Source organism: Lissotriton vulgaris, chromosome 8 (genome assembly GCF_964263255.1).
Source record: "Lissotriton vulgaris chromosome 8, aLisVul1.2, whole genome shotgun sequence".
Taxonomy (NCBI): Eukaryota; Metazoa; Chordata; class Amphibia; order Caudata; family Salamandridae; genus Lissotriton; species Lissotriton vulgaris.
Genome location: NC_141696.1, coordinates 169,790,643 through 169,805,194, shown reverse-complemented (window position 1 = coordinate 169,805,194; position 14,552 = coordinate 169,790,643). Strand labels below are relative to the sequence as shown.

The following is a 14,552-nucleotide window of genomic DNA, read 5'->3' as shown; positions in this document are numbered from 1 at the left end:
TTGGGGTGGCCAGGTAGCAGGTGGGGTTCCGGCCGGTGTTGAGTGCGTGGAGGGTGGCGGCGTCGTAGGTTCGTCGGGTACGGTGGCATCGTCGGGATCCAGGGTTTGTGGCACTGGGCGCAGACAGGCGCAGAGGGGTTTGCCTTTGGCGCACAATTGGCACGCCCGCTGCGCGCGGCCGCTGCGTGGTTGCTCTGAGGACGTCATAAGTAAGGAGCCGGGAGGGAGGAGCAGCTGGGTGGCGGGAGCGGGGCGGCGAATAATTTGGCGGGGGCGAGGCCGCAGAGAGGCAGCGGCGGGAAGATTCTGGGGCGGGCGGCTGGGTCGTCCGATGCGGAAAAAGAAACTGGAAGCGATGAGTCTAGCTGGCAGGCAGCAGGTAGCAGGCACGCAGCAGTGGGGGCGACCTAGCCTGGTGACAGGCTCAGCGGTCGCTGCGTGAAGTCATGAATAAATGTAATGCACTTTAAAGTTCTTTAAATTGGTATGACTATGAATGTTTTTTAGCATGCAACAGTTGAATAGGGAGCCCACACGATCAATAATACAATGGCAGAAAATGTTCTGGTGCGTGTACTCTTCACAAGTTAGTTATGAAGTTTTGAAGTAAATAGTCGAAGATTAAAACATATCCGCATCCCAGAAAGAGTTATTTGTTTTCAAGTAAAAATGTCACTTGCTGATCCCGTTTCACCACGAATGAAGGGCGCGTTTCTCAGTAAAAGTATTCCTGCGAGATAATAAAAGGCTGGTTGCTTGATTATTCTTATCAGAAAACAAAGCTCTTTCAATCACAGAATAACATACAGCTTTCTTAAAGTTATTTTTGTGAGAGACGAGTATTCTGATTTCTCGGTGCTGTTCACCTCTGGCAGTTAGTTATTGGTGCCACAAAACAAAAGATTAATTTCTCGGTTGAGTTGTCCCTCTCCTTCAAGACAGGACTCGTCTGCCGGTCAGTCCATGGAAGTTATTATCTGCATTTCTGAGGTGTGCCTCGTTTAACTCTACGCTGCTCTGAGGCCGGAGAGGTTTCTATCTGGCCAAGCCCCCCTGGGGGTCCGATTAAAGAGGCGCCCTTGATCTGGGGAGTGACCACTCATCTGGGCCCATTAGTTGTAATCACAGAGCCCCCCTGCACAGGAGGCCCCACCCTGGCCGGCCTTATCTGCACGGACAATGGGAGTCCAGTAATGAGCAGCTCGCCACTGGGGCTGCAGGAGCAGGAAAGGCGCTGGGGCTGATGAGAGCAGCCCTTAATGGAGCCATTGAGATGCAGAGGGCGAGGGCTGGGATCACGTGACCCGGCAGCACAAAGGAGGGGGAGGAATGTGGACTTGGTTTGAGCAAAGTTTTGCGCTCGCAGGATTTAATCACAAGTCTCAATGGCTGGTGCTCAGCAGGTGGTTGGGAGCGGAGGCAGGCTTGACTCCAAGTCCACCCCAAGCTACCCTACCAAGTGTCTACAAACACAATCAGGCCGCTGGGGCCCTGTTATCGGGACATGGAGCTTACTGACCCTCGTGCTCGCTGGGAGTGGGTCCCCCCGCCAGAAAATGAGGTTTGGTTTCTTACTGCACGTCACTGGCTAGGCCTCGGTTGGACAAGTGTGTAGGTCAGAACTGGACAACGGTGTCCAGTTCTGTTCGGCTCATGTAAGTTATGTGTCCTGTTATGGAGGCTCCAAAGTATCCAGAACGCAGCAGCTCGCCTGGTTCTGATGGTACCTAAGAGAGTCCCTTCTACATAGTTTCTACTTCACGGAAATGCCGCTTAGTAGCAACAGTGCTGAAGAGGTAAATGTTTCCCGCGAGGCCAGTCCTGCGAGGCGAGGCTCGTGGGTGCGTGAGGGGGCCTGGTGCAGAGATGGGAATTATGCAGGGCTGGGAGGATTAAGGGCTGTGGGAGGTGTCAGGAGGGAGGGTCAATGCCTCCCCCCTCTTCGCAGCTCCATCGTTGGTGAGGCATATGGACAGAAGGCTGGAGGGGGAGAGGCCTCGGGGGTGGGGTGACCCGGAAGTTCCATCAGGAGTGCTCTGAGAGAGCCCGGGAGAGAAACCTTGAGATGCAAGACAGGGTAGCGGCTCTCAGGACTGTGTGTAGAGAAACTGGTCTCACCCCGGAGGAGCCAGCCACACACCCATGAGGAGAGGGGAAGACGGGCATAAGATCACTGATGGGCACCGGACCAGCCACTGACATCAGCGCCTGAGCAAAGTGAGAAGAAAAAAGTGCGTGGGGACAAATAATGGAGAGAGTGTCACACTGCCGGTAAACGATCTAATCACGGTAGGCGTGGCCAAAAGGAGACAAGGCGGCATCAAGGGAAAACTAAAAAGCCTCCTTTACAATCAGAAACTAGCGTTTTGCAAGTTAGATGACGCTAACCAATTAAAAAGATGGGTGGGGCTTCAACTACGCCTCCGAGAGCTTTGGAATCTGTATGGATTCCACTAAGCTCTCGTATGACAAGAGCAACGCATGCGTGCTGCTTTCGCTAGTCGAGACCTAAAAAGAAACAGGAATCTAGGAAGGACTATCATTTTCATCAAGGATATGCGGCCTACCAACGCGAGAGGGAGGCGGATCCATCTCTCTATATCCTTTACTAATCTATTGACAGCTGTGCCATAATTTGCCCTAAAGACTTGCTCCGCATCAGGGTGGACTTGTATACCAGAGTATCTCACTGGGTCTGAGGACCCTTGATGGGGGAATTCCAAGTCTGTCCGTGATGTAGACGGGGTTAGGGGAAAGATTATGGATTTATCCCAATTGATTTTGAGCCCTGAGATGCCACCAAATTGCAAAATCTCCCACATTATTGGAGAGAGGTTGGAGTCAGATTCTCGTATATACAACATGTCACCCGCGTACGCAGAAACAATAAGATTATAATTGGGGAACCAAATCACTCTATGACCGCAATATTTTCGAAGTGCGCACAAGAGGTGTTCCGCCGCCATCGCATAGAGTAGGGGGGAGAGTGGGCATCCCTGTTTCGTGCCCCTAGCTATTTGAATGGGGGAGGAAACAGAGTCTCCTACGCGCAATCTCACTGTAAGTGAATTATGGACTACCAAGATCAATTTTAGAAAGATGTCTACCACTCCGGACCATCTGCATAATTATGCACTGCTCTTCTAGCCTTACTCTGGTATTTATTTCTTTCCCCATCTTTTGCTGCCTTTACTACATATTTAGTGCTTTGTACTGTGTGGGACTAGGTAGTAGATTTATTTCCTACAGGTTTTCCTTCAACCTGTCAATAATTCTCAATTCCAAAGTACTATCTTGGAAAACTCAAATAACCTTCTTTTTCAGTTGTCTTGCACCAATGACAAAGCCACAACATGTATTCAATCCCAATTTTGACATCATATAATGTGCAGGTATACCCTCAGGGGGTGCCTCTTCAACTTCCCGTATCAGAATTGTAACATCACATCTCACAAAGTTCTTACATCCTTTAAGACATTTCATGATTCTCGCAACGTTTGACAATAAATTGTTCAGTAATGCAACCCAAATTCAATGTTTTGATTCTTTCCACAAATGTCAAATCTCCTTCCCTCAATCCAGTCACAGTTTAGTTCTTGAAAACTCGTTAACCAATCTCAATGCAGTACTCGCACAACAACTGACCCATCACAATGCTGCACTTTGTCACCATCAACCAATCACAGCGCAAGAGTACACCAAGCAACCAATCCCAGCGTGGCACACTATGACATATGATCTCACTCCTTGCAGCAGTTCACCATCCCCTACAATTTCTCTTGTACACACAATTCTATAACTTTAACAAATGTAAATAAACAATCTATGTTTGCTCCACTAAAGAAAACAAAATCAACTCAACAATCCGAGTATTATGATTTTTACACCTTCTGACTTTTCACACAAAAAGAGTTTTCACACAAACAAATGAACTCAACCAGCGGGAAATTACTAGAATCAGAGTAGCTTCCCCCTTTGTGCAATTAGGTTCTGCCAATATCAATCTATATTAGTACATTCACAACAGATCATTATAATCCCGATCCCAATTGTGTGGATGCCGGCATCTTATGATTTACACCACAAAATCTTAGTAGACAAAAAAACCATGAAGTGTATTCTACACTTTTTTCTAAATTTTAATATCCTGGGCTCTTAGGCTACGACAAGCCTGATAACCTCTTCAACTTCTTCAAAATGAACGGCTATGCATTACCAAATCGTCTGTGCTTTTTTTTTTGCCGTTTATCATAATTACAATAAGTAAGATACAGTCATTACCACTTTTTGATTATGCATTATGTTAAGAAACAATACATGTACAATATAGCCTGCCATCTCACCATATGGAGTCTTGCCAACAGCTATACACATCTAAGGATAACGACTTTCATATCATAGCCAGTGATATGAAACATTTTAAGTTGCTGTACATTATAAAAATTTCTATCTGCTACAAAAACCTTCTCCAAACTGCAGGCACCTATAGAAGGTTTATGGTCTGGCATATCTGAAATAGGAGCTCCAACAATGAGGTCTCCGTGATAATGCCTCTTGATTGTAACTATCAACGAACTTATGCTGGGTGGTGTTCTATCTTCCAGGATCTAGGAAGAACCCTTTTTAGGTCTCGTCTGATCCAGCGCATGCGCTGATCTGGCCGAGACATTTAGTAACTGCTTTTAAAAGTGCTACCTTGCCGGCCACCAGCTTGCTATTATGCACACAAGCACGCGCTACGTGCACTGCTGCCATTTGGTTTCTTTGATTGTGCGCGGGTGAATGCCCTCCCCTAGCCCCTCTCGTCTCCCACTCCCTCCTAGTCAGCTGCAGCCAAGCGGCAAATGCTGATGCATACAGCTGCATCTGTGGGGTGGTTGTACAAACGCAACGAAGGATCAACATACATGTGATATGAACTGATCTCGAACATGCAGCGCTGAGACCAGTATGCACTCAGTGGTTAAACACAGACGGTGGTGAATTTCGAACACACAACTTAAAGGCACAGTATACGAGCGAGGGCTGTGTATACTCACAGACACACAGGTACTCGCACAATCTTTCTGCCCGCAGTTTACACAGACATTGACTCAAACCCCCTTGAACCGGTTATAATTACTGGGGAGGCGGGTCACTTTCAAACCAAGCAGTTGTGATCTTCCGAGAGAAGCCCTCAGAGACGGTGCACATTGGCGCGGCTGTTTCCCAAACATGTATAATAAAAGTGAAACAAAAAAACCTCTCATGTCTTTTTCCGTAGGTGCAGGAACGGGTTCCAACTTGTCAACGAGACTTTTCTGCCGCCCATTTCCATGTCCACCTTCCGTGCACATCTGAGCATCTCGCCCTGCAGCCCTGAGCACACCGAGGATGCAGGCACGAAGGGAAGCCCTCCCCGCCCCTGCCAGCGGTGAGATTCCGCCCCCACCTTCTGCCGGTGACGCCGTGACGGCCCCGGGGAGTGCAGGCACGCCCCTCACGCCTCCCCATGCTGCACACTGCGCGGCAGCCAGGCAGCTTCCCACTTACACCAGCCGACACACCCACACTGTTTCAACCTAGCAGAGACGTCACCCAGCGTGGAACAGATCTAGACAAGACCACCCCACACATCTCTTGCTTAACCGCAGCCCAGTATCCCACAGCACGTTTGGAGAGCCCCTCTTAAACAACACACCAATCCTTTCTAGATGAACCGCTGTAAAAACCTCAAGAGTCTGGCAACCACCCAGAACAAAACAACTCGCCTCTTGTTTGTCCGCCCAGAAGTGCTTAAGGGCCTTTTCAGGCCTACAATAATAGGCTACTCTTGGGTCAAGCCATACGAGGGCTGCCATGAGCAGCGTTCACTCCAATCCTCAGTCAATGAAGGGCTGAGGAAAGAGTGAAGCCAAACAACCAAGCGGCAGGACATCAAGTCCAAGAGTAGTAATAGTGTGAAATCCTCCTTTCAGGTCATTACAAACATCATTCCCAGGGGTGGACTTGTGTGAGAGTACACTGCATTCTGGGTGTTGTAGTCTTGTTTTCCTTCCATTGAACTAATTAGACCAGCAAAGCTGAAATCAGTGATTTGCAGGCGAAAAGTTAACGAAGACAGTGTCCGTAATGACCTTGGGTGTGGAGGTCCACTCAATAATGAAAGAGCAAGCAACAAAAGTGGTTGCTCCAGGTGAACATAGTCTAGAGCACTACCAACAGCAAGCATTGGCATAGCCAATAGGTCTCGCTTTTGGGACCTTATAAGTATTGAGTTATGCAGCACAATATCCTTGGTGCAACAACAACTGTTGCTTGGCTAAACACTTATAAGGTCCCAAAGGCGAGACCTATTGGCTATGCCAATGCTTGTTGATATGTGCCTAACAGGGGAGGTGGGGTTGGGGTAGAAATTACGTGAATGCTCCAATCTACAGGCTGCTACCCCAGTCTCTTCAGGCATTGTCACTTGTAAAGAAACCATCCAGGGGTGCCCACTTCCTACGTAACCCACCTCGGATCCGAACCATCAATCATGCGCCATCTCTGTGTCCTAATCTCAGGGCTGTAAATGACCCTCAGACTCCCATCAGCAACCCGCCTCGATTACTGCCCTCCAAATCTTGTTCCGGGCGCTACAAAGTCATCCATGCTTGATCTCACTACAGTAAGTAAGTACAATGTATTGTCTGATTAATTTAAATAATTACAATTTGATATTTTACATTAATGGAGTAATGATAGTTCTTTTTAATGAGGACATTAGAATTGATGCACTTTTACAACACTTTGTACTATCTTAATAATGTTAGAAATATATAATGCGCTTAAATATTCTGATCGATTGGAAACAACTTAATATTTCTTAAACACTCATCACACAAGGTTTTATGCTCAATTAACATTGCAATAATTTTAATTAATCAGACAATGAATACAGGTTACTTACTTGCCCAAGTTAGAGTAATGACTGAGTCAAATCAGACAACAGGGTATCTTCTCGAGGTGCTCCAACTGCATCTCTGTGGCCTGGCCTCTTATACACGGGTTTATTACTTTATTGCATAAAACACATCGCTGTTAACCCTTTGATGTATGGGAAGACATCCTCGGAATCCCCGCTTCAGGCCCGTTCCCACACACATTTACAGTTGAAGTCCCCATCCCGGTCACAACAGATGATGATTATCGCGCAGCTGGACATTCCGCCAATTCACGGAATGTGTGAGGTTGATCGGATCTCATGGGGTAGGGGCTTTGATCAGCTCAAGGATCCTTTGATGGGGGGGGGGGGGTTCCTACTGTACAGGAGGAAGGGGGCAATGACAGTATCCGCAGGGCCAGGTGGCGGCTTGGGAACGAGTGAGACAAACGGGCACAAAGGAAAGAGGGGTGTTATCAAAGGATTCGGGATCATGAAAGGAATGGAGGGAGGTGTTGTGCTGGGAACAGGATGGGATTCCGAGGCAGAGCTGCGTGGTAGAGGGGTTTATGACCCAAGGCATGTGAGAGTGGGGGCCGTCAGCGTGCGGGGGATGTTTGCGAGGTCAGGAGAGAGAGAGACGCGCTAGCTATCGATGATGGGCAGAGAGGCCATGGTACTAAAAATGGCTGCCGCTTACGCGCATGGATGGGCTCAAAAAGGGACAAGATGGCGCCGATAATGTTGACGTTTTCGGCCTATCTTTTAACAGAGGGAAGAGGGGTGCAAGAGAGTGGGGTCCCATTTCGATACTGAGGGTTTGATCCCTTTTACCCTTTTACCCACGTCCCTGAGCCACGAGACTGGATCCACCGACCATGGCACCTCTTAGCCATGGAGTGCCTATCGCTTAGCATAGAAAGGAAAGGCAAAAAGTTCGCGAAGTTGTGGGCCCCTTACCTGCAGATCCTTACCAAGCATATGAGAGAAGTCACGTGCCCCGTGTATTTGCAAATTTTAGCGCTTATTCCCTCGGAACCACTTGGTTCATCCACAGATGAGATTGTTAAACAATTGACCACTGTTATAGACGTCTATGGCGAAGTGACTTTGGCAGGGCGCGAACTGATGCGGAGGGAGGGTGGGGGGGGGGTTAGGGTGGTTGGGACTGTTTCTTTGTTAATTTTTTATAAATGTGGTAATCTTGGCTGGGTGCACTAAACATTTCCCAATGCTTGAATCCTCACAAGGTCGGTCTCCGGGTTGTAGACCTGAACGCTGTGTATTGCTAATGTCTCTCGCTCTGCCGGCACCCAGATGTAAGCAGTTAAGCTGTGTAATCATCACCATACTACTGATGGAGCAAGGTTTCGCATGTAAAGTGACTTGCTCGGATTCAACCCTTTCTAAGTAGCTTAATAAGTACTAATAAACATGTTTCGTTTTACTAATAATGCACCACACAACATTTCTAGTATCTAGGGGAAGCTCTCCTATGTGCTTTTACTAACAGTAAATTTGAGTGACCTAATATGGCCGCCGCAACGCGGGAACTGTACTAAGCATGCGTCTGTCACACTCATGTGACATGACGTATTCTTTGCTTTGGTGGGTATTCTTACTTCTGCATACTAGAATTAAATATGGCTGCTCTATGTTTTAACATGCTAAAGCTTGCATCGCTGCTTTTACTAAATTGTTTGTTCTGCTTAATTCCTAACGCTATAGTTAAATAAAGTATTGGGAATAGAGTAGAGATGGTATACAGTGCATTCATTTGTTCTTTGTTCTAAAACCGTTCTTCTTTGACTTTGCCATTAGCTCGTGTGCGGACCAATCAAGTACAATGTTGCTCCATCTTGGGTCCTGAAACTGAGCATGTGCTGAATCCACCCGAGTCTACGAGCCATGGCATTCAACACGGGCCAACTCCTGACTTGCTAGAAGATGCTCATGAGAATCTTACCTTTTAACCCTTTGGAAGGAAGCTGAATGAATTGTTATATTATATTGTAATACTTATTGATACATTCACTGCCAATGGGAATAAAAAGTGCTTGGGGAAAATAAAATTATGGGAGGGAACGTAAATTTAAATATTTGAATGAAATGACTTCATACTGGAATGGTGTGATGACCTCTCCTCGTCTTTTGTCCAATCAAATTGCGGGAATACGCGACTTTGCAACATTTGGGGGTGGTACACTGCTCTGGAAAATGGTATAACTAAGGTAGGCTTAGCTAGTTAGATTGTCCGAATAGCTGACCTGTCACTGACCCAACGCACTCAATAGGGATCGAGAGCAGAGATGCTGGCGGAGCACTCTGTCAGAAGAAGTATTTAAAACTTACCCGAGTTTGTGGTTATTTATGAATGAACATTTTGTTATGCCAGCTATTATTCTAACACCCTTGATTCCTTAGGTCTCTAGGTACCAGCAACAAGGATTTGGTAAGTCAATGGTAATAGGTAAAACGTTAAATCTGGTTGTAGAGTAAAGGGTCACCTGCTCTAAGTGTGTATTTTTTTATGGGCCCAGGTGAGTATGGTAAAACGAGCAGGCAAGCCAACGCTCCATCAGTTCTTTTTGTAGCAGAGGATGGTTAGGGTTTAGTTAAGATAGGTAGTTAGTTGCTTAATTAAATTGCATTTTTTAATTATTGTATTGATTTTATGTATTAACCAAACCTGTTTGTACCTGTTTTATGTTTGTTTAGGAATCCCCGGGGGCAGAATAGCAGTTGGTAAATGGAAGCCACTCTGCAAGTGAGGTCACTGGTCTGAGGAAGTAAGTGCATGGTTAAGTAAAACCGGAAGCACTGATTTAGGGTTTTCTGTATAAATGTGTGAATAAATGATAGCAAAAGAGTTCGCTTGTGAAACTTTGGCCTTATATCACCTAGAAAGGGTAAGCCCGAGGGAGTAACAGGTTCTTTAATGCTTGTGTGAAGGGTAGGCATAAGGGATCTACTCGCAGTGAGTGAAGAGTAAACGGAAGAGAGTTACTCCTAGTGAGTGAAAAATTATCTTTCCTTAAAATTAGTCACTCAGGCACCGCGGCGAATATTTTTACGTTCTTAATTAATGAAAATTGCATTTAAAACTGAAAAGAAGTAAGTTCTCATATTACCTTACAAAGGAGAGTCAGTAGTGGTGCTGCGCTGACGTCACCTAGAGCCGCGCTGGTATTGGTTGAGACAGCGGGTGTGTCGATACTGTAAAGAAGGGGGGAGTACAGGAGCGTGAGAACTTGTCTCATGGGAAAAAGCAGCGCAACTATTGGTCGAAAAATTATTTGAATACTAAACACTGATTGGTTATTGAAAATAAGAAACGCGCTGGTATTGGTAAAGAATTTTAGTAAACAATCAAGTGTCATCACAAATTAAAGTGCAAAATTTATATGTGGCATTTAGATCCAGCATTTATAGGAAATCGACCAGATAGAAAATATCTAGGTTTTGCTAAAGAACAACAGATTAGAGGAAGACCTTATACCATGTATGGCGGTAAAAGAAAAATTTCGTTTAATAAAGTTAAACATTTCTTTAAAAAAGACAAAACAATTAAAACTAGAGAAGGGATTATTATTCCATCCCCAAATACGCCAGCATCATATAGGATGGTATAAAGGGCATTTAGAGAACTGGATTGAATACACTAAAGAAGACTGTATTTTAGGATTTCCAGAAAATCTTGTACAATTTGAGAACTCGCATGAATGAATTAGATCCCAGACCAAGATTAACCCAATATGAAGCATTAGAGAAATGGGAGATTGAAGCTTTTGAGCGAGATCGACCCAGAAGTGACAGGAATTTAAGCAAATTTTATCCCAAATTTCCCCGAGAAACAAGAGATAAACAAATTAAACAATGGAGACAGTCCAGGTTAGTAGATTGATTGTATCCTGTATTAACATTAGAAGAACCTGCAGGAAGTAAGAGTACAGAGAAGACGAAAAATGTAATGACTAGTGTTGATTCAGAAGATGATTATTTAGAGGATCTATTAGTGAAGAATCCAGCACCTTATCATGAAGAACCAGCTAAGGTTAACCCTAGTGCTCCGTTATTAAAACCACCTTTGGTTCCGCAAGTTGTACATGAAACCTCAGTAGAAAAAGTGTTACAGAAAAAGGAACGAGAAGCAATAAATAAACAGAGAGGTGAGTTAATTCAGAAAATTTCCCAGTTAAATACGAGTCCTGAAGCCCTAATAATTCCGTTAACCATGGGTCCTGTAGTGCCATTATATGGTGACAAACAGTCTAGTCGTAAAACTCCCGTCCTAACTACACCTTTAGTGCAACCTAGAAAGGAAGGCTTAATAGTCGATGACCAGGCAAGTGAGTGTGAATCAGTGATTTCCCGAATGGATTTACCTATAAGGGAACCTGAAAGTGGTTCGAACAGGAAAAACACTCCTGCGGGCCCTAGAGAGGTACGGATGGAAACATCCTCAGGTACAAGAAGTGTTACTGTGGTAACCCCAGAAGAAATAGAGAGGTGGTCACGAGAAATAGAAAAGTCAAAATCACAACCCAAGGTGTTGGATATTTTTAAATTAAGAGTTGAATTAGAAGAAATGATTGCTGGAAATGTGGGATTGGAAAGATTGAATACACTCAATGAAGATGAATTGTTATTTATATGTCGAAGTATTACTCGAAAAACTAAAGTATTTCATGAGAAATTAATGAATATGGCTGCTGACATTGGTAAATCTAAAGTATTACAAAAACCTTATTGAGCTGAATTTTCTGACAAAGATTAAGAAACCATGAACATGCCAGCACGAAAATTGCAAATTAAGGAATTGCTATCATTTTTACAAAAATGGGGAGATTTATAAAAATGGAAAGCTAGATGGAGAAAGAAAAAGGAGGAAGCACAGGGAAAAAGCATTACATCTGAATATGTATTAAAAGAACCATAAAAAGTGGAAAGGTTGTGCCCAATGAGAGTAGTGCCAGTAGGAGGTTATGTGCATGTCCCATGGTCCAGACAGGATATTTTATCATTTACAAATGACTTTCCGAGACTCAGAGAAAAACCTATAGAATGGTACAGGCAAGTCGAAAGACTCTGTTGTTGCCGATGCAGTTGCACTGCGTGATCCCGTGACCCTGACGTACTACGTTTTGCTGCGAGAGTGAGTTGTAGCTGGAGCCTGGAATTGCAACGCGGGTCTGCTGAGCGGGATCTCCCGTAGTAAACCCTTGGCGAGTGCCTCGAACGCCTTTTGTCGCCTCTGCCGGCTGTCTGCTGCCGCATCCGCTGCTCACCCGCCATCCCCAACACAAGCTTGGTCATCGTGCTACGTTAGCACAGAGTACCCGTGTGAGCGCCCATCCAGGGAGGCGGTAGCTCGGCGGGTGCAAAGGAAGGTCGGAGGGGGAGAGGCAAAGCCTAGCCTGGTTAAGGCTGATGAAAGTGGAAAGAAAAGGTGAAAATATCGTGCTGGAGGAAAGCGGTTCAGCATAATTAAACTCCATAAAAACTCCATATAACTGCACCAATCTTGCAGCAGTAATTTAGGAACTTAGTCTGCCGATTAGTGTGTTGGGAATAGGGTCAAGAAGGTACGGTGCACGGCATAAGTACAAGCACAACAAAGGTAAGTGACAGAAAACGTTTTTCTTTTAAAATTAAAGCAGTTATCACTCCCCTGTCGTCCCCCCCCCCCCCCCCCCCCCCGCCCCCCTCCGTCCCCCTCCGTCCTGTGGACTGTGCTGGTAACCAAGGGGTAGTTTTGGGGTTAATACTGTGTGCTTATTAAAATTGCATGTGCTTAAATGGACCCTCTGAGAAATAAAAGCACATTGGCACCTGCACAGAAAGAAAAGGCCACAGTAGAAGAGCAAAACATTTCTGGAGAGAATCCAGTCTGCCCAGGGGTAGAGCCAAAATGAAAACGCAGTCATCGTGTACAAAGGAAACAAGCATTTACAATGCAATGGTTTTGCCTTTGTTAAAGTTAGAGCTATTGGCATTGCTCTTGACACTCTGAAGCTCCACTCTGCACTCTGAAGCTCCACTCTGAAGCTCCACTCTGAAGCTCCACTCTGAAGCTCCACTCTGCACTCTGAAGCTCCACTCTGCACTCTGAAGCTCCACTCTGCACTCTGAAGCTCCACTCTGAATCTGCACTCTGAAGCTCCACTCTGAAGCTCCACTCTGAAGCTCCACTCTGAAGCTCCACTCTGAAGCTCCACTCTGAAGCTCCACTCTGCACTCTGAAGCTCCACTCTGAAGCTCCACTCTGAAGCTCCACTCTGCACTCTGAAGCTCCACTCTGAATCTGCACTCTGAATCTGCACTCTGAAGCTCCACTCTGCACTCTGAAGCTCCACTCTGAAGCTCCACTCTGAAGCTCCACTCTGAAGCTCCACTCTGCACTCTGAAGCTCCACTCTGCACTCTGAAGCTCCACTCTGCACTCTGAAGCTCCACTCTGCACTCTGAAGCTCCACTCTGCACTCTGAAGCTCCACTCTGCACTCTGAAGCTCCACTCTGAAGCTCCACTCTGCACTCTGAAGCTCCACTCTGAAGCTCCACTCTGAAGCTCCACTCTGAAGCTCCACTCTGCACTCTGAAGCTCCACTCTGAAGCTCCACTCTGCACTCTGAAGCTCCACTCTGAAGCTCCACTCTGCACTCTGAAGCTCCACTCTGAAGCTCCACTCTGAAGCTCCACTCTGAAGCTCCACTCTGCACTCTGAAGCTCCACTCTGAATCTGCACTCTGAAGCTCCACTCTGCACTCTGAAGCTCCACTCTGAAGCTCCACTCTGCACTCTGAAGCTCCACTCTGAAGCTCCACTCTGCACTCTGAAGCTCCACTCTGCACTCTGAAGCTCCACTCTGAAGCTCCACTCTGAATCTGCACTCTGAAGCTCCACTCTGCACTCTGAAGCTCCACTCTGAAGCTGCACTCTGAATCTGCACTCTGAATCTGCACTCTGAATCTGCACTCTGAATCTGCAGCCTAGGTCATGTGCTCTACTGTTTTACAGACTAGCGCCACGAGTCTGGGTTCTAAGAGCAATCCATCAGAAGGGCTGACATCTTTGTCTCACAAATAATATTTTTAAACAGCACTTAATGCTTCCGTGCATCGATTTCTAAGCACTCTAAATAACTGACAGGGTCTTCCTATTTTAGGATAAAATGAGAATTTCTTCAGTCTGTAAGGTACCTTCTCCTGTGAGTACTCTGCATCGTGCAGATTACGGGCTCCAGAAACAGATCAGTGGTTCCGGAGTCAGGTCAGATGTTCCAGAGACAGATCAGTGGTACGCCTACTGAAGAACTGCCTGAAGTGCACAGGACACTGCTTCTGAGCCCAGAGAGAACATTCAAGAGGGTCAGAGCCTTCAAGGCAATATGTGCGTTTCTGTCACCTATATATATATGTTGAGGTGGCCAACTCTCCCCCTTCCATGCCCACTGTCAATTAGGGTCCCAAACTAAAACTCAGAATCCCTATAAAGCTACGAATTATGGATGAAGACCACCCACAGCAAAATGTATGCAGTTTTAGAATTTAGTTTACAACCCTTTACATAACTTTAGACAGAAGTGGCTCTCCCAACTTTGGACTATCATTCATGAAACGACCTGAACAGACCCTTCACATAATCGCTC

General features: G+C 45.9%; 1 protein-coding gene across 4 annotated transcripts in view; it reads right to left on the bottom strand.

Annotated features, from left to right (window-relative positions):
• AAMDC (adipogenesis associated Mth938 domain containing) overlaps positions 1–14,552 on the bottom strand; it is a 111,466-nt gene that overhangs the window by 63,490 nt on the left and 33,424 nt on the right. For 2 of the 4 annotated variants that reach the window (XM_086933897.1, XM_086933899.1), the window contains exon 2: positions 10,036–10,120. The exons of the other annotated variants lie outside the window; for them this stretch is intronic. The gene's annotated coding sequence lies outside the window, so the exon portion shown is untranslated. The remainder of the gene's footprint in view (positions 1–10,035; positions 10,121–14,552) is intronic. 4 annotated transcript variants of the gene reach the window in all.